Source organism: Mirounga angustirostris, unplaced genomic scaffold (assembly GCF_029215605.1).
Source record: "Mirounga angustirostris isolate CCGP_5_RB_7025 unplaced genomic scaffold, mMirAng1.0.hap1 SCAF_5, whole genome shotgun sequence".
NCBI lineage: Eukaryota > Metazoa > Chordata > Mammalia > Carnivora > Phocidae > Mirounga > Mirounga angustirostris.
This window is the reverse complement of record NW_026991713.1, coordinates 6,202,135-6,225,532: the sequence shown is the minus strand read 5'-3', so window position 1 is coordinate 6,225,532 and position 23,398 is coordinate 6,202,135. Positions and strand designations below refer to the sequence as shown.

The window sequence follows — 23,398 nt, the reverse complement described above, 5'->3', positions numbered from 1 at the left end:
TTTCCACTTTGGGGCTGTTGTAAATGCTGCTATGAGCATTTACTCTTTACGTGGACACGGGTCTTCATTACTTTCAGGTAGATATCTAGGAGTGGAATTGCAGGGTCAGATCACAACTCTCTAGGTTTTTGAGGAACTGTTTTCGAAAGTTAGTTATTTCGACCAGTCAGCCAGACTGTTCAACAAGGTGGCTGCACCTCCTTACACCCCCCAGCAGTGGGTGAGGTTCTGATGTCTCCACATCCTCACCAGCGCTAGTCAGTGGCTGCCTTTTTTTATTATAGCAATCCTAGTGTGGGTGAAGTAATACCCCACTGTGGTTTCGACTGGCATTTCCCTAATGACTAATGTGCTTTTTGACCATTTGTGTACCATCTTTGGAGAAGTGTCTATTCAGATCCTTTGCCCAGCTTTTAATTATTTGTCCTTTCATTGCTGCGGGTTTTTTGTTTGTTTTTAAGATTTATTTATTTTTAAGAGAGAGAGAGCAAGCATGCACAAGCGGGGCCGGAGTGGGGGGCAGGGTGGCACAGAGGGAGAAGCAGACTCCCCACTGAGCAGGAAGCCTGATTCGGGGCTCAATCCCAGGAGCCCAAGGCAGACGCTTAACCGACTGAGCCACCCAGGCGACCTCGTTGCTGAGTTGTTAATGGAGTTCTTTATATGTTTGCTCTAGGTACAAGTCCTTTACCAGATACAGGATTTGAAAACATTTTCTTCTATTCTGTGAGCTGTCTTTTCACTCTCTTCATAGCATCCTTAGAAAAAAAGTTTCTAATTTTGATAAAGTCCAATTTATCTATTTTTCTCCCTTGTGTTTTGGTGTCATATCTCAGAAACCACTGCCTAATCCAAAGTGAGGAAGGTCTGTGCCTGCTTTCCTCTAAGAGTTTTATAGATTTAGCTCTTCCATTGATGTCTCTGATTCATTTAGAGCTAAATTTTATATTTGGTATGAGGTAGGGGTCCAAATTCATTCTTTTATATCTAGATACCAAGTTGTCCCGGAACTATTTGTTGAAAGACTGTTCTTTCCCCCATTGAATTGGCTTCGTGCCCTCATCCAAAATCAAGTGACCACATAAATATAAGAGTTGAACTCTGTTCTCTCAATTCTCCCCACTGATCTGTATGTCTACCCTATGTGCCAATACCACACTGTCTTAAATACTATAGATTTGTAGAAATTTTTGAAATTAGGAAGTATGAGTACTCCAATTTTGTTCTACTTTTTCAAAATTATTTTGACTATTCTGGGTACCTTACATTTCCATAAGAATTTTAGAATCAGTGTGTCAATTTCTACCAAACCAAAAAAGGGGAGGGAGGCAGTTGAGATTTTTGGTAGGAATTACACTGAATCTGTAGATCAATTTGGGGAGTGGTGCCATCTTAACCACATCAAGTCTTCCAGTCCATGGATGTAGGATAGCTTTCCATTTACTTAGGTCACTTTTTTTTTTTTTAAAGATTTTATTTATTTATTTGAGAGAGAGAGAATGAGAGACAGAGAGCATGAGAAGGAGGAAGGTCAGAGGGAGAAGCAGACTCCCTGCTGAGCAGGGAGCCCGATGCAGGACTCAATCCCGGGACTCCAGGATCATGATCTGAGCCAAACGCAGTCGCTTAACCAACTGAGCCACCCAGGTGCCCACTTAGGTCACTTTTAATTTCTCTCAACAACATTTTACAGTTTTCAGTGTATGAGTCTTGTACTTCTTTGGATATTCATTGCTAGTGTATAGTAATACCATTATTTTTATGTATGGATCTTAATATCCTGCAACCCTGTTGAACACAGATATTAGTTCTAACAGTTTTTTACTGAATTCCTTAGGGTTTTCTATATACAAGGACTTGGCATCTGCAAACAGAGAGAGTTTTATTTTTTCCTTTCCAATTTATATGCCTTTTATTTCTTTTTCTTGCTTCACTGCCCTGGGTAGAGCCTCCAGGGCAATGCGAACAGAGGTGGTAAGAGTAGACATCCTTGTCCTTCCAGTCTTTCCTTTCCCAACCCAATGGGTTCTCATTCATGCCTTATATCAACCCAACAAAGCTCCCTTCTAGTCCTTTGTTGAGTGTTTTTATCATGAAGAGGTGTTGCACTGTTGTGCTCAGATTTCTTTCATGTTACAGAACAAACAGGTATCACCAAGGACCAAAATTAACAAGATTAAAACCACCTGACATATAGTGGGAGGAGGTGAAGTCTCATTTGGAGGCAAATAAAAATCTATTTTAAGCAACTCAAAGAAATAGTTTATTCTCTGGCTTTAAGAAAATGATAAACTTGTAGGGGCACCTAGCTGGCTCAGTTAGTATAGTGTGCGACTCTTAATGTCGGGGTCATGAGTTCAAGACCCACACTGGGCATGCAGCCTACTTAAAGAAAAAATAAAAAAGAGAGAGAAAATGATAAACCTGTGATATTAAAGAAACAAAAGATCGAGAAAAAGATGGATGTGCCCAAGACTCATGTAATTACTTAAACCTCTGCACAATAAAATGTAATGTGAAAAGCAAAGAAAGAAAAATGAATTCAACACAACTGATAAAGATCTTATTACTGAGCATATATTAAGGACTCATATGAAGACCAAGGATCCTAATCCACTGCACAAAGAAGTTGTCAGAGATGCACACACAGGAGAAAAGATGGCTAGGGCACAGACAGGAATGCTCACAGAAGTTCGATCTGCGAAGCCAGGCCACACACCTAGTGAAAACCTTGTTCAAAGTACCCGGCCCTCTCTCTCTTGCCTGTCATCCATTTGGGGGATCACGTTGTAGCTACAGAAAAGGGAAATCTCCTGAATCGGCCTGGCCACAACGTGACTGTGTAGAACTGCACCCCCAACACCCCACAAGGGATATGCAGAGAGTGTAAGACATTTTTGTTATGTTAAGCCTGAGATTTGGGGTTCACTTGTTACTGTAGCATAACTTAGCCAAATCTGATACAACAAATTACCATGTCGGGGGGGGGGGAAGCAAAACTTCCTTAAAAAATGGGAAATAACTTGTAAAAATAAGAAAAATTAAAAGGACAATGCCAGTTTGGGTAGGGCTATAGCAAAAGACAATGTACTCTAACATTGCTGATAGACTTCATGGAAAAATCTGGAAATAACAAGGGAGTTATAACCTCTGGCCCAGCAGTCCCACCCTGGGGAATATGCCCCAAGCAAATAAACTCAAAGAAAAAAATAGTTTGAACAAAATGTTCATCCCAGTGATATTTATAACAGCAAAGACTAGAGACAAGTCAATGCTCATAAACTGAGAAAACAATGGTGAATGGACAGAGGGGACACCACATAGCCATTTTAAAGGACAAGCAGGTGAATCATTTTATGTTCAAAACTGGGTATAAATGAAAAAGCTGAGTAAAACAGCACAGAGACATTTATTACACATAAACTTTAGAGGCAAAAATTGCGTGTTTTCATCTTTGTATCCCCACTGCTTAGCATGAAGTAGATGCTCAAATATTTGAGAAGTGACTGAATGTCTAAACCAACAAATCATGAAGTCGGGTGACAAAGGCTTAAAGGAGACCATGTGGTAATGCAGCTGAGTGCTCCTTATTTCTGTGAAACAACTTTAGCATGTGCATTTTAAGAGGCATGTATTTGTACTGGGGAAAGAGAACTCATACTCCTCCTTCACACAACAAACCTGGATTCGTGTTTCAAGGGAATGGGGTCATGACTTTACACAAAGCAAAATTCACTAAAATTCAAGCTCTCCAATACTGGGAAGGAATCCTCAGTAAGTGCTGTTGCTGAAGTTCAAGGAGAGGCGGGCAGGCCACCGGTCAGTGATGTGTAGAGGAAGAGACAAGGTTGGGCCCCTGGGAGGTTGTTCAACAGCCTCACTTATTTGGTAGGTGCCAACGTGCCCAGCAGAGCAGTGGACATACAATAAAGCTTTCATCATTCAGACACCCAGACACTTTCTCAGTGTTTACTCCCCAGTATTTACTTTTAATTGATTCCTATTTGTAACCATAGAACCTCCTTCTGTAACTATAAAAATCATGTTTCTTCCTTTGGACTAGTATTCTTATTAATGGAAAAATTCAACAGAAATTCAAGGGGCAGTAATACTGAGTTGTCTTTCATCAGACAAACCCTCCTCATTTCCACACCTCCTCTTTCCTCCGTCCTGGGCTGGCCAGCGCCCAGTCTTCAACCCTCTTACCCTCATGGCACCACGGGGACTAACACCATCACGCCTGCCTGGTGAAAACACCACCCTCTGCCACAGTTACAAGCAGTCTGCTGGGTGCTGCAGAGAAGTCACACCTCCTCAGGGGGGTCCTCCCCGCTGCCTCGTGTCCAGGCAGCTCTCCCCAGCTCTCCCCCAAAGGCTCCTGCAGACCTTCTCCCCGGCCATCTCCCTTCCCTCTGACAGAACACGGGCAAGCGGGCAGTCAGAAACCCCTCCGCCTCTTGCTGCCACTCAGAGGCACCCACGCCCCCAGGCTGGCCTCGCCACACCCCCCCCTAAGGCTGGCCCCTCATCCCGCTTCCCCCCCCTGCCACAGGACCTCGCTCCACCCATCCACCCCTCACAGCCAAGCTTCCTACCAGAGCTGACCACTCACCTCTCCGCCTGCAGCTTCCCCTCCCGTCGCTGATGAAACTGATCAAACGAGAACACAAGACCATCTGGTGTCAGGCTGCAGATACTTCCCAGGCTCCCAGTGTAAAACACATGGCAGTCTCAGGTCTTCTCAGCGCCCCGCCCTCTCCTCCCTACCACCCCCCTTCCTCTCCTCCTCCAATCACACCCCTGGTGTTCACAACACATCCCCTCCTGCTTTTTCTCCCTCTCTTCTGCCTAGGCCTTAGATGTTGGCGATCCTCAGGGTTCTGACCCAGGCCCTACTCTCTAGTAGCACACTGTACCTAAGCAAGCTCTTCTATTCCCACATATCAAATTATCCTTTTCACCTCATGTCCCCTGATCTGCATCTCTGGCCCAAAAGCCCAGACCCATGCATCCGACTGCCTTCTGGACACCGCTGCTAGGCCATCACAAAGCCCCTACAAACCATTTCCTACCTTCCCTAAGCCCACCCCAGTCCTTGGGTTTCCCACATCAGAAAATGGTCCCACCATTTACCCAGTTGCACAAGCCAGAAACTCCTTTTCTTCCCACACCCAACCCCCTCCTGACCCCACCACACATAATCAGTTTCCAAGACCTGACAATATAGTCCCTCCTTAATCCTCCTGCTTCACCCACCCCCATAACTACCTTTGGTAAGGCCACCACCCTCTTTTGCCTAGACCACTAACAGCATACAAGTCTGGTCCCCTTTCCGTTCATCCTCCATGATGCTGCCATGGTGGCTGACATGTCTTTTGGAAGATTAGGTTATACTTCAACTTGGAATCCCCCCAAAACTTCCTAGCGTGGCCAGCAGGGCCTCCCAGCTCCAACCACCGCCCCCTCCAGCCTCACCATTCCCACCGCATTCCAGTCACACTGTGCTCATTCAGCCACAGCCAACAACCTGCAGTATGAGTTTAAATGTTTGAACTGAGTGTGAGTACATAGTAGAGTACATTAAGTAATGTATCTAATATAATCCAGGGTGGGGCATCCAGAAGTACAAGTGCCCCAAGTCTAAGGCAGTCCAAGGGTGAAGAATGGAGAAAGATAATAAAGCCTGAGGACCTGTCAGGGCAGGGGATACCCTGCGCCAGAACTCGGCACACATCACAGGTCCCTCCTGCCTCCTGACTTGGGGATGGGAGTAACATGCTGTGTGCCTACCATACTCTGGGTCATTCCACACGTGGCCCCTCATACTCACATCAAGTCTGCAGGAGGCCTCATTTCACATGTGGTCAAACAAAGGCTGAGCCACTGAGTCACCTGCCCCAGGTAGCAGCCCATGCTGGGGAGGAAACTACAGTCATTTGTGGATCTGTCCCACTCCTACCTTCCTCACACTCACTTCTTCCTTCTCCACAGTGTGGGGGTGGGCTACATAACAAGGGTCTTCGAAGTTCCAAAGTTCTACCACTCTAAATGTGGAAAAGGGTTATGACTTAATGGTCTTCAAAATCTCAGGAAAGTATCTGTTACCCAGGATTAAACACATTCAACAGATGGGGCTTCCACCTCGCGAGGGTAAGCATTCTGGACCGATTGCCCAGGCAGTCACGTTCCACAAAGACTCACTTGAAGGGACTAAAGAACAAGCGCTCATTGATTTGCCACCATGTCAACCCAGCAAAGAGCCCCGGCTACGCCACAACATGTAGAACTGTCTGCCCAAAACTGAAGCGCTGTTACTACACCATAATCTTAGAATGCCTTGACACAAGGCGGATTTTACACACACACACACACACACACACACACACACACACACACACACACCCCCCTCCTGGAAGTCTGCGGCTCCTCTCACACCCGGCCAGTGTCAGGGCTGGAGAGCACGGGAGGACACAGCAGCTCCTCACCGCCACCAGCTCCCCGTTCACTTCAGGGTGTCCTTACCTCCTAGCTGCAGTACCTGACAAGTGACAGAGGGCCACAGATACAAGAGACATGTGCGATGAAGTTCCAGGGAACTGGGCTGTGGATTCAGGCACCTTCATTTCATCTCTACCCCTAACACTCTCGGAGAGTGCAGCCCCACTCTCCCCATGCCAGTCTTTGAGGACCTACATCGAACACTCCCCCGAAAATTCCTTCCCTCAATCAGAAGCACTTGCCCAGCGCGATACTTCTTCCTTGAGCTGCAAGTTTTGCAACTCAAGAGACTACTTAAACCCTAAAAAAGAAAAGTCACGTAGGCCCAGATCAGCCAGAAAGTGTCTTCTGGCAAAGGCAGAAGTAAAAAATATAGACTGGGTCAGGAGGTTGTCCTTTGTTCAGGCAAGAAAATGGGGGCATTCACCAAGGACAGACATGATAGGGAAAGAGAGGAAGAGGAACACTGGCCTCCGGGAGCGGGTGGTTATGAGGCGGCCTCCGAGGTCTGTTGAAGCAGGTTCCCAAGATTCAACAAAGGGCATTATTAACAACACGCATGAGTCAGAGTGGCCTCAGGTCAAGCACTTCAGCTTCTTTCAACCCCTCCACTTTGAGCAGCCCCTTCTACAAGTAGGACTTCCTGTCACACAAAGGGCCTCTGTGGGCAGTTCCCCGCTGCCTCTTTTCCTGTGCAGAGCGGCGGCACTTGGTCTCCCCTCCCTCCAAGTCAGCCTCCTGAGCACACCACCCGTCCTCTGCAGGGGTCACAGCCCACCTGCAAACTGAGGACCGCAGGAGAGAAGCACGTGGCATACCTGGATGCATCCATCTAGAAGGCCTCGGAAATCTGCATCTCAGATTCTTCACGAGACACGCTGGCAGGACCCCTTAATGGCAAAATACTTAAGAGGTCTGTGATTGATACCGTGTCTCTATGACATGGAATCCAATCTGCCTTCGAGGTTGTGAGGATCAAATGGCCTTTGTCTGAGACCTGGCACAGTGCCAGTATGGGGGCCCTCGATGACAGAGTGCTGCCAGAGTGAGGGTGACTCTGGGCCAACCTCAGTCAAAGACTTCAGGCACGATCACAGAGGCATCTGCCCTCTCACGGGCTTAATGGACACTTAACCTCCACCACAGGGCCAAGTACCAGGAGAGAATTCTGCACAAAACGCAGTGGGACCACACAGGAGGGTCCAGACAGGGTGCACGGGGCTGCCGTTCAGTGGGGATTCAGCAGCTGGAGAGAGAGGGAAGGGCATTCCAGGTAGAGGACACTGCGTGGCAAACAGAAGGGATATGAACTGCAGCCCAGGGGCACCCAGGCTCTAAGGCCAAGCCCTGGGATGTGGCTGTGGCTTTTAAGGAGAGAGAGATAATTGTCAAAGAGTGGCAGGGCACTGAAGGGCACGCCATCCAGGTCGCCAGCCTGAGTCACTCACTACACTGCGAGAAGATCTGCTCCATGCCGCGAGCAGCTACTCTGTGCTGACGTGAGCGCGGGCGGGAAACCACAGAGTAGACATCACGCTCATCAGGGCTGTCAGGAAATAAACTGCTCAAACACTTCTCAAGCAGTGCTGTGAATATGTGCCTTTGAAGTTAAGGAGAAAAAAAAAACAAAAAGGTCACGCAAACCACAAAGGATTTGATTTTTAGGTATTATGCACTCAACCATGATGGCACTTGATCAAGACGGTCTTCCGTTTCGTTCAAATGTGCAAGCACGAGCCAAAGCATTCTGCTCCAGAGAAAGCTACGGGGCCAGTGTGGACCTGGTGTGACAAACTGACAACGGAGTTCTAATTTGACAGTGATTTTATTTTTTAAAAAGTTCACATAACATGAGGGCCTCCCCAGTAATTTGGAAAAATGAATAGCGAACACTTATCAAGCAACAATCTAAAACTAATGAGCTACAACCAAACATAAAATTAGAAGCTAAAGTTCCCCCTAAACAGGGAGAAAGAGCAGGTCTGAACTAGCTGCGACACAGGCAAATTTTAACAACTATTCTTCTTACGTGTAAAATGGGGACAAACATGGCTAACCTACTTCATGGGGACATTATGAGACATTTAAATGACACACTAGGGCACCTAGGTGGCTGAGTCAGCTAAGCGTCCGACTCCTGATCTCAGCTCAGGTCTTGATCTCAGGGTCGTGAGTTCAAGCCCTGTGCTGGGTTTCATGCTGGGCGGCAGCCTACTTAAAAATAAAATAAAATAAAAATAAATAACACGTTATATGTGAGTGCCTGCATTCACCAGGCACTCAGTTAAGTGTTCATCTCTACCTGCCTGTCCCTAGTCCAGCTCCTCCTGATTTCTCTGGCCCACGGGGCAGATGTCACGGGGGTAAGCAGGACTTACATGCAGAAAACTCCAGGAACACAAAACAAAAACCAAGCCTCTTACATATTTTTTTTCCTGATGCTACCTAATAAACATTTCCAGTTACCATATTACAAAGAAGAATTAATGGCATTTCCATTTATGATAAAATACCCAATTACCATATATAACAAGCATTATCTGAGAAGCTCTCAAGAAAATGCCTTGGATACTACCTTAACTTCAATTTTACTACCAAGCACACATACATGCTCACATGTGCACACATACACGTGCAGATACTTCACACACACGCACAAATGCACACGCCCTATGTGCCCAAGCACGTGCCCATACACATGCATTCTTTCTCCCTCTCTCTCTCTCTCTCATATACACACACAGATGCAGAAAGAGCCTATCCCTTTTTTTTTTTTTCAGTGCAAAAGGTAGTTTTATTAAAGCATGGGGACAGGACCCGTGGGCAGAGAGGGCTGCTGCCCCAGGATTATGAGGAGCAACTGATTATACACTTTGGAGCTGGCAGAGAGAAGTTTCCAAAAGGACTTTCAAGGAGCCTATCCTTTATAAAACATTTGTCAGTTTGGCTAGCTCAAGAACTAGCCTGTGGCGGCGCCTGGGTGGCTCAGTCGTTAAGCGTCTGCCTTCGGCTCAGGTCATGATCCCAGGGTCCTGGGATCGAGCCCCACATCGAGCGCCCTGCTCCGCGGGAAGCCTGCTTCTCCCTCTCCCACTCCCCCTGCTTGCGTTCCCACTCTCGCTGTGTCTTTCTCTCTGTCAAATAAATAAATAAAATCTTCAAAAAAAAAAAAAGCCTGTGTTCCAAATTTTTAAACTTTTCAATAAAATATATAATTTATTCTGATAAACTCAGTAAAATTATATTAAATCAAAATATTTTTATAATTTTATGTATATTTATCCCAATCTTCAAAAAACATTGACTTTCCTTTTTTTTAATTTATTTTTTATTTCTTTTTTTTTTTTTAAAGATTTATTTATTTGAGAGAGAGAGAGAATGAGAGAGAGCACATGAGAGGGGGGAGGGTCAGAGGACGAAGCAGACTCCCTGCCGAGCAGGGAGCCCGATGCGGGACTCGATCCAGGGACTCCAGGATCATGACCTGAGCCAAAGGCAGTTGCTTAACCAACTGAGCCACCCAGGCGCCCTCTCACTTTTTTTTTTTTTTAAACATTGACTGAGTGCCAGAAACCCTGCTAAGAGCTGGAGGAAGGGAGTGAAGTAAGTCCATAATAAGACCCAACCCTGCAGCCCAGGAATTCATGATAGAGCCAAGGTCACACCTGATTAGGGGACAGGGAGGAGAGAGGATGGAGGACGGAGGAGGGGCAAGCGGGAGAACAGTTTGGAGAGGAAGGGGGAGGCCTGAGGCCTGTAGCCAGGTGAGAGTGAGGATGGGGTGCTCCAACCACAGCCCAGGCTCAGGAGCTGCTCGAAGAGGCTGGACACAGACTGAAGACAGCACCCAACTCCCACAAGGGCACAGGTGGCTTTGCTGTGGCACCTTAGGTCTAAATTACTGACCACTTTAGCTTATTTAAAAATCTAGGTTTAAGAGTAGGTGATTATGCAGAAAAACAGTCCAGAAGGCTATGTACCAAAATGTGAACTGCTTCGTTCAGCAAAGTGTACTGAGGGCTTTTGGCGCTCCAGGGGCCAGAGGACTTGCAGACACACCAGGAGGGAATGTCACAGCAGGTGGTATTGAGGGCTGGGCTGGGACATGAAGCCAGTGAGGGACAGAGTGTTGGGGTCTACTATAGACAGGACGGTAGTCAGCAAAGGTCTTCCTGAGGAGGAAACATTTGAACAAATACTTGAATAAATGTTAACATTTATTCACCATCTCTGGATGGCAGAATATGTGAGTTTGGGAGTTTTCTTGGTGCATATCTGTATTTTTTTAATTTTTCTGCCCTAAGAATACTGGTTGGGTCACTTTTGAAAATTCAAAAGGAAAATAAGGCAGTGCCCTAGGCACCTTCTGTAATGTCCATAAGCATGAAACCCAAGATTTCTGGTAAAGGAATCCAACCATGTCCCTTATCTTCAAGTCACTGATAATTGGCCTTTGTATCACTTACATTCACTCAGTACAAGCACCCACACACCTTCCAGCCCGTCCCGCAAAGCACCCAGCAGCACCTTCACTGCCGGAAAGGCCATAGGGCCCAGGCCTCTGCACTCTTCCCTCTTCCCTGCACACCAGTTTCTAGGTGATCCCTCCTTCCTGTGACTTTCAACACCAGCCCCCCGCTGATGCCTCCTGACTATTTCCCCAGCACAGACCTCTCCTCTGAACTCCAGTCCAGCACAGCCCCAACCACTGTCTCAGCATCAACTCCTTGGCACCTGATGGGCTTCTCTGACGCACTGCCCAAAACTCAGCCCTGGCTCCTCCATCCCCCAGACAGGCTCCTACCCAGTCTTTCTCTTTCAGTGAAGGCTCCATCATCTAAGCAGCCGTTTGGGACAAATACCCCCATGCCACCCCTGACACCTCTCCTTCCCTCACACCCTACATCCATCAGCTCCACCTTGAAACAAAGCTAGAGTGCGGCCACCTCACACCACCTCTGCTTCAGCTACCCTGGGTCAAGCCACCAAACTTAAAACTTGCCAACAGTTGTGTCTCTCAGCATGCTGAAAAATGCTCATCACTAATCTACACTCCCCGCCCTGACCTACAAGGTCCCATGCGATCTGGCCCCAACTTCCAGCTCCAGTATCGGCTCATTCCAACCCCTACCCCTGGCTCCCCCAGCTACAGTGACCTTCCCATGGGCCTCCTAATGCACCAGGTTTAGACCTATCTTCACACCTGCTTCCTCTCTGCCAGAAACACCCCTCCTTCAGGCTCTGCAGGCTTTGCTGCTTCATATCATTACATATCCGCTCACATTATCACCTTCTTTAAAAAGCCTAACCTGTCCCCATTCCTTTGACATATCAGCCCCTAAACTGTGCTTTATTTTTTTAAATGACACTCAGCTTCCCGTGCCACATTATGTATTTATATACTGTCTCTCACCACCCACAAGAACACAAGCTCCTGAAGAACAAGAACTGTGTCAAGTTCACCCCTGTATCCTTAGCACTGATGCACAACAGGAGCTAAATAAACATGCCTGGAACGAATGAGTCAAGGAATGTGCTAGGCTCTGGCACAAACACACACTATGACAGAACAGACTTCTGTTTTTAGCAGCAAGGCAAACCAGGTATCTTAATGAGTCTCCCACTGAAAAAAAAAATTTTTTTTAAAGATTTTATTTATTTGAGAGAGAGAGAATGAGAGAGAGAGAGAGAGAGAGAGCGCGCGCGCATGAGGGGGGGAGTTCAGAGGGAGAAGCAGACTCCTCGCTGAGCAAGAAGCCCGATGCGGGACTCGATCCCAGGACTCCAGGATCATGACCTGAGCCGAAGGCAGTCGCTTAACCAACTGAGCCACCCATGTGCCCTCCCACTGAAAAATTTTAAAAGCTGAATAAAATATAATTGCATCACTTTATTCTACTCTAAATTATCATAAAGGAATCTAAAGACACCAAAAAGGCAAATTTAAAGAAGAAATATAGGTAGATAAGTCAGCTTTCTCTCTGAGGTAATAGAGAGAAAGAAAGAAAATATAAAAGGTTGATTAGAGACTTGGGAAAAACAGTAAAGCCTAACTTACATCTAAGAAACTTCCAGAAGGAGGTAACATTAAGGATGGGTAAGAAGCAATCTTTAAAGACCATTTTTCAGCATGCTGAAAGACACTAAACCACAGATCAAGGAAGCCCAATGAAATCAAGTCAGATTTTAGAAAGGGAGAGAAAGCCACACCAAGATAAAGTAAAACGTAGAACCTCAAAGGCACAGAAAAGATCATGGAGGCAGCCAGAGAGAAAAGACCACAAAAAATGACAACTGGACTAAGAGCAACAATGAAAGCAGAAGACACTGCAGTGATATATTCCACATGCCAAGCAACAATATTTGCCAACTCAGAATTCCATACCCAGCAAAACTAGTTTTAATAAGAACTAGATATTTTCAAACAGATAAAATAGATACCACCCCCCTCCCCCCAGAAAAGGACATCACAGAAAAGAAAATTCTAAAGGGTCTATTTCAGGCAAAAAGAAATGATCTCAGAGGGAAAGCCTGAAGCACAAGAAGAAATGGCAAGCAAATATACAGGTAAATACACTAACATATATAAACAGCATTGACTATATGAAACATAATATCTAATTTACAGGATTCTAAAATTCAGAAAGAAAATGCTGAATAAGTTGGGAGGGGTGTGGAGTTAAAATGTTTTAAATCTTTCCAAGAGAAAAGTGTTACTTTAGATTTGTTATGTGTTAAAACACGTAGGGGATAACCACTAAAGGGCTAGACAGAGAATTTAATTTCTAGACTAAAAGAAAGGGAGAGAAAAAACAAATGCAATGGACGTGGGAGGGATGATGGAATTCAATTGAAACAAAAGAAAACCAACAAAATAAAACAAAACACCTCTACCAGAATTGTAGCAAATAGAAAGCATGGGAACAAGAAAAAGCTGCTTATCACCTTTTCTATTCAAATTGTACTGGAGATATTAGCCAATGCCATAAGAAAAACAAGTAAAAGGTACAAGAATTAGAGAAGAAGAAAAAAAACCATCATTATTGGTAGATGATGTGGCTTTCGCAGGGCTGAAGGGTACTGGAATAACATTTAGAGTGATGGCTCTCTGCTACGATTTAGGAGCTCTCTAAGCACAGTGTGGGGGCTCTATGCATTGGATTCATTTAACATGGGGAAAATAGCAGCAGCTCTTTCTGCCCATGGGTCCTGTACTCATGCTTTAATAAAATCACCTTTTTGCACCAAAAACTGAAACTCAGGGAAGTTAAGTATCTTGCCCAAAGCCACCTGGCAAGTAAAGGGTTGGTTTTTTGAAATTAAGTCTATCTGTCCCCAAAGCCTAACCACCGTGCCTGCCACAGAGAGAGACAAACCACAACACCACAGGATAAGCACCCGTCGGTACTCTCTCTGAGGCCAGTACCACCGTGTGATTACAAGTACCCTGGAGTACAAAGAGAAAATGAGATCAACCTGAAGAAAGCCAGGGAGAGAGCCGGGTGGCACTAGATCTGCAGCCTGCACAGGAATGCTCAGGCAGGGAATGATACTCTGGAGAAAGTGCAGCAGGCACTAAGGTAAAAATGTATGAAAGACCAAGAATGTGGAGTGGGGGGCGAGGAGAGGGAAGAACTGGATATGAGGAGGCAAAGCAGGTGCCAGCAGGCTAAGCCCCTTGAGGGCCACACTAGGGATTTGGGCTCCTCCAGAAGGTTATGGGGAGGGACCTGGTCACAGTCCAGGAAGGAAAGTTCCCTCCGACAGAGAGTGGAGAACAGACCATCAAGCATCTAGACCTGAGCCGTCCAACAGACCAGCCACCAGCTATGGAACACCTGAACTACAGCTAGTACCACTGAGGAATTGTCTTTTTTAATCTCACTGAATTTTACTTCATTTTAATATAAATAGCCACATGTGCTTAGTGGCTGCTAAACTGGGCAGTGCAGCTCTAGAGGTTAGAGAGGAAGCAAGAGAAAGGGTTAAGAGACCAGGACAGAGGACACTGTGAACGATTATGCTAGGTACGAATGAGGGGCGGAGGAGCAAACAGGGATTAAAAATTCCTCATTCTGGGGGCGCCTGGGTGGCTCAGTTGTTAAGCACCTGCCTTCAGCTCAGGTCATGATCCCAGCATCCTGGGATCGAGCCCCGCATCGGGCTCCCTGCTCCGCGGGAGCCTGCTTCTCCCTCTCCCACTCCCCCTGCTTGTGTTCCCTTTCTGTGTCTTTCTCTGTCAAATAAATAAAAATCTTTAAAAAAAAAAAAAAAATTTCCTCATTCTGGAGGCAAGATATGGGGCAATGTCACAAAGAGAAACAGTTCAGAAGAAAGACCTGAGGTACACCTGGTGGACAAGAGACTCTGCCAAGTGGGCAAACTAACCGTATGAACGCACACAGGCCCAAATGAGCAAATCACCCGATCCAGCCACCCATCATCCAGGTGAACTGGGCCTCCAGGTGGTGACCTATGGATGGTTGGAAATAAACAAAGAGCTCGCCCAGGTGCCTGCTTGTCCATCAGTGAGAGCAGTCAGGCTGCAGGATGATTACAGCCTACATGAGCCCTGCTATGAGTCTTCATCATTATGACCACACCTACCATCCCAGACTCACACTCCTCAATCTTAGTAGTCCACTGGATGTGGCTAAGAATAAATGTAGTATCTTGGAGTTCAACATTAAATATGCAAAGACTTCTCCACAAGTGGCCCTGATGCTTCCCTGCGTGGCCTCGGGGTCTCGCTGTATAATATTCTTCCTGCACGGTACAGGCCAGACCTCGGGGAACCTGCGCTGAACACACTCATAGGTGGTGAATTAACAAAACATTTCTGCTTTCCAGGTCAACAGGTATTTGGTCATCAGACCACTGCGCCCTGTGCTATTTTTTCTTTATGCGTCAGTTCACAGTGGAGAAGAACCATAAAGAGGTCACTTTGCTGTCCCCAAGCTGCCCTGTACTTCATTTATCTTGCTCTTGCCCCCCACTCCACGTATCGGTAGCACTACCGATACTGAAAACAGAGACAGAATTCCAAATTGGGAAGTTCAACTACATCAACAACATTTTGTGAAGTAAGCAAAATCATTCTCCCCTCATCTCCCTTAAGGACTCCACTGCAGAACAATTCTGATGGGAAACAAGACTGAATATGAAATTCAGCACAGGCTTCATGCTAAAAAAAGGAATGGAACGGAATGGAACGGAAAGGAACGGAACAGAAAGGAAAGAAAAGGAAAGAAAGAAGGAAGGAAGGAAAAGAAAGAAGAAAGGAGGAAAGGAAAGGAAAAGGAAAAGGAAAAGGAAAGGAAAGATTGTAATCCCTTACTACTGTGATGGCCATTGGCACACATTTCAAATTCAGAATACTTCCTGTCAGATTCTTTAAGTTAACCAAAAATAGAACAATATGCTTCATCGGTCCACGTAAAAATTAATTCTTTATGATTCACTAATGACAGAGTCTAATGAGAAAAAACTTCAGGGCAGACTCCCAGGGCTAAAGGAGATGTTAAGTAGGCATCTAGTCTGTCATCTGGTATCAAGGCAGAACTGTAAGATGCAAATGCATTTAGACCAGTCTGGTGAAACAGGATTACAGTGCCTTCAAAAACAGCCTCCATGAAAAGGGGACCACTGCAACTCATTCATTCATTCAAATTAATGGCCCATGTTTTCCACTATCACTTCCCTTCATTCACACACACACACACACACACGCACGCATGCACACGCTCGCTCTGCTCTTTACCTGGCTCTAGGCCCTAGGATCTAGCTGACATACTGAGAGAAGTTTTTTCATAGCCTTAGAGAAGGTTCTAAGGCCACGACTAGAAGCTGTCCTGGAGAGAAGCCCTGAACAGAGATGAAAATGAGGAAGGCCCAGATGACACCAATAGCATAAACTCTCACAGACTTCTGGGCCAAAAGCAGCCCTTAACCCCTGCACAGTCTGCAACAAAGCCAGGACCATATTCCCCCTTCACATCTTTAAATTCATAGGCAGACCAGAATTCACACTAAAGTAAACAGAAGCTAGGGGCAAGGAAGAATATCAAACATTACTTACTGACTAGGACAATTGCATATAAATTATATGTTTATGCATACCTATATTTATAATGTATAATTATAAATATGCATATATATTAAAAAGACCAATTATATATTAAGAAAAGGAAGCCAGTTAAACTATTATACTTAATGTGTACTGAAAATATAACAGTAAAAATAAAATGCTAGTTGGGGAACAAAGGTAACTAAATTATGGGAGAAGTGAACCAAGCCACTCTCTCCTCGCCCTTTCTTTGGCCCTTGGATGTGGTCATCTGGCTCTTCAACTGAAAGCAGCAGCTTCTTCAAGGGTAATGACAGAAGTGCCTGCCCGAACAGCAGGGGGGAAGACAGAGTGCTGACCTACTGCATAGAAACATTGCTCACATATCCTACTTCATTCTTAGCTTTTATAAATTAAAATAGGTATAAAGTTATTGACCACAATTTCAAATACAATTGAAGTGTCTATGAAAATACTTGTTTTCCTATAGTGTACTTGTTTCTGAAATTCTTGAAGGCATACACTCTTAAATACTTCAAAAAATACAAGTAAGTACTTTTCTATGAACCTCTGCAAGGAATTTAAGGTGACTTTGGACAGACAGTGACACCACATCAGGGTCTAAGAAGAGTTACCCACTGCTCTCATTTAGGCCTCTATTCGCATCTAATTCCCAGACCTGAATTTCAGAAGGACTCAAATTCAATTTTTGAAGAGACTCTAACTGATTCTGGAAAGTTGTGGATAAATTCCACTTTTATATATTAAATCATTACCCTCTTTTTTTTTTTTTTAAACATGATAATGTATCGTTTTAAAGTCTGCCACATTCTGGATGCAAGCTGGTGCAGCCACTCTGGAAAACAGCATGGAGGCTCTTCAAAAAGTTGAAAATACAGCTACCCTATGACCCAGCAATTGCACTACTGGGTATTTACCCCATAGATACAAATGTAGAGATCCAAAGGGATATGTGCACCCCAATGTTTATGGCAGCAATGTCCACAATAGCCAAACTGTGGAAAGAGCCAAGATGTCTATCAACAGATGAATGGATAAAGAAGATGTGGTGTATATATATACAATGGAATATTATGAAGCCATCAAAAGGAATGAGATCTTGCCATTTGTAACTATGTGGCTGGAACTGGAGGGTGTTATGCTGAGCGAAATAAGTCAATCGGAGAAAGACATGTATCATATGACCTCACTGATATGAGGAATTCTTAATCTCAAGAAACAAACTGAGGGTTGCTGGAGTGGTGGGGGGTGGGAGGGATGGGGTGGCTGGATGATAGACATTGGGGAGGATATGTGCTATGGTGAGCGCTGTGAATTGTGCAAGACTGTTGAATCACAGATCTGTACCTCTGAAACAAATAATACATTATATGTTAAAAAAATAAATAAAGTCAGTCTGCCATATTCTAAAACCTGGGCAGTCCAGACTTAGAGCCATCAGTACTCCCTCAGACAGACTGAAATGTCCCCGGACTACAGGGTTTCTTCTTACATCCTGAAGAATCCTCTTTCAAAGAACTGAGTACTTTTGTCTGTCTCTTGTAATAGCTGTGAATTTATTAAGTTTGGATTTCTAAGCTAGCAGGTAATCATATAATGAGGTATGCTTACAACAGTAACAACTGAGTAAGGCCTGGTTTAGGGCTGAAGCAAGAAAAACTTTATGCAATAGAGAGCTCTTTATTTTAAGGAAAAAATCTCTCTTGGGGGAAGAAATGTCAACGCTCTTCGGGCCTCAGGTAATTCACTGTATACCTATGCCCAGTGGTACTAACTTAGGGAAGTTATTGCATAAAAGCTGAATATTTGAAAATGAAACAAATGAAAATGGACTCATCAGAAGAAAAAAGCCATTCCTAGCCAAGTCCTATTAATCATGAGATAATATGTCAAGAAAGCAGGAGAAGAGAGGCCGGTGATCCAGAAGTCAGTCTAGATTCACTCAGCTACCAACAAGCCGTGTGACCTTGGACAAGTCAACAAGGTATGTCGCCTCTTGGTCTTAATTCCTTTGTTTAAAAAAAAAAAAAAAAAAATGAAGGGCCTGACTATACTGCCAGGAGTCGTCATTACAACTCTAAATATCATGTTCCCATCTTTTTAACTATGCCACCAAATGAATAGCAGAATTATGTGGCTGGGCAAAACAGAGGACTAACGATGTATAAAAAGAAAGAGGGGGAGGCTTATTTTTACTACTGGCATAAATCTCAGACCTGCAAGACATGTTTCAGTCTGAAGTTACGATACCTCTTATTTTCACAAATGCAGCATTTAAAGTTCATCTAGAATTCAGTAAGATATCTTTGTGTGAAGAAGAATTTGAGGAGATACTCAGAATTATAACAGCAAGGGCAAAACCTATGGACCTCATTAAGGTCTGAGAGAAATATATGTTTGGGAGATTTCTAAAAAAAAATAGGAAAACACACCCCTAAAAGTGTCAGAAATACACAATCATTCAAGGTAACACCCTAACAAGAAAACAGGCTTCTCTATGTGGTACAGACTGTACCGGCCTGGCACTTTCTGGAGACCAGAAAGAAGACCCTGACGCTGCCTTTCTAATGTTCACGGCACAAGGTAACCCAAAAAGTATATTCATTTAGCGACGGATCACTCAAGTTTCGGGATTTTAAAAAAAAAACAAAACCTCTAATTAGAAGCACAGTACTGCATAAACAAGGAGGAGGGAAGGGGAGCCATAATTTTCAATTCCAGAATATGACTTGCAGATAAGAAACAAGTATGTATGTAAGGCTGCTCAGTTGTTGGAACAATAAAAACTTTTACATTTTGGTACCTACTAAAAATAAAAGCACAGTGTCTAGCGACAGCGGTCAGATGGAAGGGAGGGCACCGGGTCCGGCTGCGAAGAGGAATTCAAGACAGAACCGACGGCGGAGGGAGGCACAGGGGCCTTGGAGCCAGACACATGCTCCCTCCGGGAGGCTGGAGCAGATGGCCATGAAACAGCACTCAGTGTCAACCAGAGAAGCTCATTTGCTCACTTTTTCTCCCGAGTCCCATTTCCGTGTTTGTAGGTTAGATCTGGCTGTTAAGAAAGTATGTAGAAGACATAATGCCTGAGAGTCGGAAAAGAAACCAACCCTCTATTAATAGTTAACTCAAGTAACTCATTTAGCTCCCCAGTAAGAAAACAATACAGCTGGGAGTATGTAAGCTGACCTAAGCTATGCCAAAGTTTCTAATTTATTCCATCTATTTGGGAATGAAGCATGCATTATGTTCTAAAACCAGAGTAAAGATTATAAAGCACGGTTTTTCACTTGTTTAGGCCAAAATCTATTCACCAAGAAAATCAAACATTTACTCTGACATTTTCTCAAAGCATTTTGAATAAAACACTCCACTCCACACTGTTCGGTTAATACTGAACTGGGTGAACACATCCATCAAGAAGCTCTGAAACTAAGTGTGTTTAAAAGGTGAGATTTCTCAATCAAGCACTCAGAAAAAAAAAAATCAATGAAAACTCTGCTTTGAAAAAGGTCTCCCTTAAAGGAAATACAGGCCTTAAATAGCACACTCACGTTTTTCTGTCAAATGCCAGCTTCGACTGCCTCCCTTTGCAGATCAGCTTCCGTACCTGCCTCCTTCCGACCCTGCTGGTATGTCTGACCTCCAGCTCCCAGCCGAATTCTCCCAGCACATTTCATCATTTCCTGTTGGCTGCCGACTCCTTGCAGCGAGATGAGGCCAGTCCCCTACCCTGCTGCAGGCACCCTCCGGGCACCAGGTCCTCAGACCTCTGCTCCAGGCCAGCTAGGACCATCACAGAAAAGCTTTCTTTTCAGAAAGTGGCCAAACAGAAATCTCGGTATTCGAGAGAAAGAGAGAGGAGGTCGGAGAAGTCATATGACCCCCCCAAAATCAACTTGTATATGAACTAGCTTATACTGCATATGACAGTCTTAGATCTCTCCTTGTATTTGATCCTTCCACTCAGGAGGGAAAAAAGACCTGCTCTGGAGCTAAGGTGCCAGGCATCACAGGAGTTAACGTGACAGGGACTTCCTTGCATGGGATGATCTTACATGGTCCCTACATATAAAACTCAACTTCCCTTTGTGACTCCACACAGCAAGGCAAAGCAGCTCAACAGTGGGAGATGCAGAGGAAACGGATGCAGGCTCAGTGCCGGAGACCCCAGTCTCTCCGCAGCACAGGCTGCCTCCAAAGGCACTCAGATGTGCACCTGTGATTCCCCAGAAGTAAAAACCAGACCACAAAACAACTTTCTTCCTAGAGTTTTATAAAGAATTAAAAGTGAAGGGAGGGGCGCCTGGGTGGCTCAGTCGGTTAAGCGTCTGCCTTCGGCTCAGATCATGATCCCAAAGTTCTGGGATCGAGCCCCACATCGGGCTCCCTGCTCAGCAGGGAGCCTGCTTCTCCCTCTGCCTGCCACTCCCCCTGCTTGTGCTCTCTCCCTCTTTCTCTGGCAAATAAATAAATAAAATCTTTAAAAAGAAAAATGCAGCATCTCAGGTCACCGGTGACCTGCCTTTAAAAAAAAAAAAAAAACAGTGAAGGGAAAAATAAGAATAAATATAGCTTTAGGGTAAGAGGAAGATGTCCTAACTCATTTTAAAATGTATGCGCCCATGAGAATACATACAATATAGGGGCGCCTGGGTGGCTCAGTCGTTAGGTGTCTGCCTTCGGCTCAGGTCGTGATCCCAGGGTCCTGGGATCGAGCCCCGCATCGGGCTCCCTGCTCGGCGGGAAGCCTGCTTCTCCCTCTCCCCCTCCCCCTGCTTGTGTTCCCTCTCTCGCTGTGTCTCTCTCTGTCAAATAAATAAAATCTTTAAAAAAAAAGGGTTTGAAAAACGTATGCAACAATATAAAAAAATACAAACACTACAAGAAAGAGCAGGTATTGAAACTAATCTGTAAAAACACAAGAAACAAATATTTCAAGAGCTCAGTTTCCCCCAAAGTACCCTCCCAGAAGATACATGGGCACCCCCCACAACCCCTATGGCAAGCTAGATGCTACATTTAAGTGGTGGTGGCCAGAACAGAGCCGGACCATTCCCTCCCTTGGAACATGGGCCCCTAGTCTGACCTTATAACACAAAACAAAATAGGTTAAAAATATCTTTCCAAAATCTGTGTTTAGAAATTCCTTGATGGAAAAACACCAATAAAGCAAAGATCACATCAACACAAGGCTCAATTATTTGACATATGATAATAATTCATACTACTTGGAAAATCATTATACTACCCTCTCCCCCACCAAAAAAAAACAAAACAAAAAACAAACGAAAAACAACAACACAGAAGTCAACCCAATACAACGCAAACTTCGCTGTATTCCACCATCAGCTTAGTTAGATCACTTGCACGCTTACAGAGGCACATGCTGGGGCACTAGGCCAGCCATGTTCTCTAGTCTGCAGGGAGGCCGGCTACTTCAACCTGGGGCTTACGGGGGGTTTAATGGCCCTAAAGGTCATCTTATCCAGGGACACTAAAGCTGGAAAAGGCTAAATAATGTTTCTAGAGACTACTTCAGTGTGCTTGACCACAACACACAGACTTTCTAAAACTAATGGCCTGGCAGTTATCTTCCAAAGCATTTTAACTAAATTTAAGCAGCACAAAAATATGGTCACAGAAGTCCTTTTCTGGGGGTATTTTCTTCCACTAAGAAAGAATAAACACCTGAGTTCTGGCAGACCAAGCTATCTACTTTTCCTTTTCATCAGCTAGCGTGACCAAGAACTCTTCTTTGCCTCAGAGCCCCACTTAGGGCTCTTGGTTATGAGAGAGGACGACAAGCACAGCAAGGTGGATTCGTTTTTTTTTTTTTTAAGTAATCCAACAAGCACAAGCTGCTCAGTAAACATTTATATAGTGCTTATTTTATAGTTAATGATGAAAATAATCCTATCAGGGGACTGTCCCGTCTTCCATTTTCCAGCTCAAATAACTGAGGTACAGAGAGGTTATATTACCTGCCCTGCATCCCAAAGCTGGCACATGGGGGAGCCAGGATCCCCACCCAGGTAGTCAGCTTCCAGAATACAGCTGTTAGCCATTACACTGCCTCTCCTTCTTGGCTTCCCTCAATAAATCAGAAACCGGTCTTGGATACAGCTGCTACGTAAAAAAATCTGATTTGAAGTGAATTAAGAATGCAGATAGCAGTGGCACTATGAAGTAATGAGCCCGGTTTTCCAGTGGCTGGGGCATTCTCTCCTGGTCCCCACAACCTCGGCCAGTGGGTTCCTAGCTGGAGACCAGCTGTCCTGACTCTCTGGAGGAGGACAAGGCTGGCTCTGGCAGCTGTCCCACCCCCTAAGGTGGTACCGGGACAGAAACACTGCTCCAGGAAACCCATCTGCTACCTCTCGCACGTGGTGCCTAAACTGGTGTTTCCAGTTCCAATCTGGTTTCTGTCATCAGACTTGAAACCTTTGGGCATTCATTCAACAAACATTAGTGCCAGGCATAGGGCTTAAGGCCACGGGGCCCCATGGTTGAAAAAGCCAACATCCCTGCCCTGGATTGCTCAGTGTATGGGCAGGGCAGATGTGTAAATAAATAAAAATGGCACGAGCTGATAACTGCTAGAACCAACATGCACCAAGGGCTGAGGGAACACTGGGAAGGGAGCAGTGAGCTAGGGTGGGAAGCAGGGTCAGGGAAGGCTTCATGAAGGAAGGGACAGGAGTGGGTTCTCTAAGAGCCTGCCATCAACCTACTCAAACCATGTAGATTAAGGTAGAAAAAAATTCTGAAACAAAATCCAGCAAGTTAGCTGAAGACTACCAGTGCCTTCAT

General features: G+C 45.0%; 1 protein-coding gene across 6 annotated transcripts in view; it reads right to left on the bottom strand.

The window, feature by feature from the left end:
• Window positions 1-23,398, bottom strand: part of PACSIN2 (protein kinase C and casein kinase substrate in neurons 2) — a 131,693-nt gene that overhangs the window by 65,069 nt on the left and 43,226 nt on the right. The window contains exon 1 of one of the 6 annotated variants that reach the window (XM_054506766.2): window positions 20,140-20,274. The exons of the other annotated variants lie outside the window; for them this stretch is intronic. The gene's annotated coding sequence lies outside the window, so the exon portion shown is untranslated. Of the gene's footprint in view, window positions 1-20,139; window positions 20,275-23,398 lie in introns of those variants that run through there. 6 annotated transcript variants of the gene reach the window in all.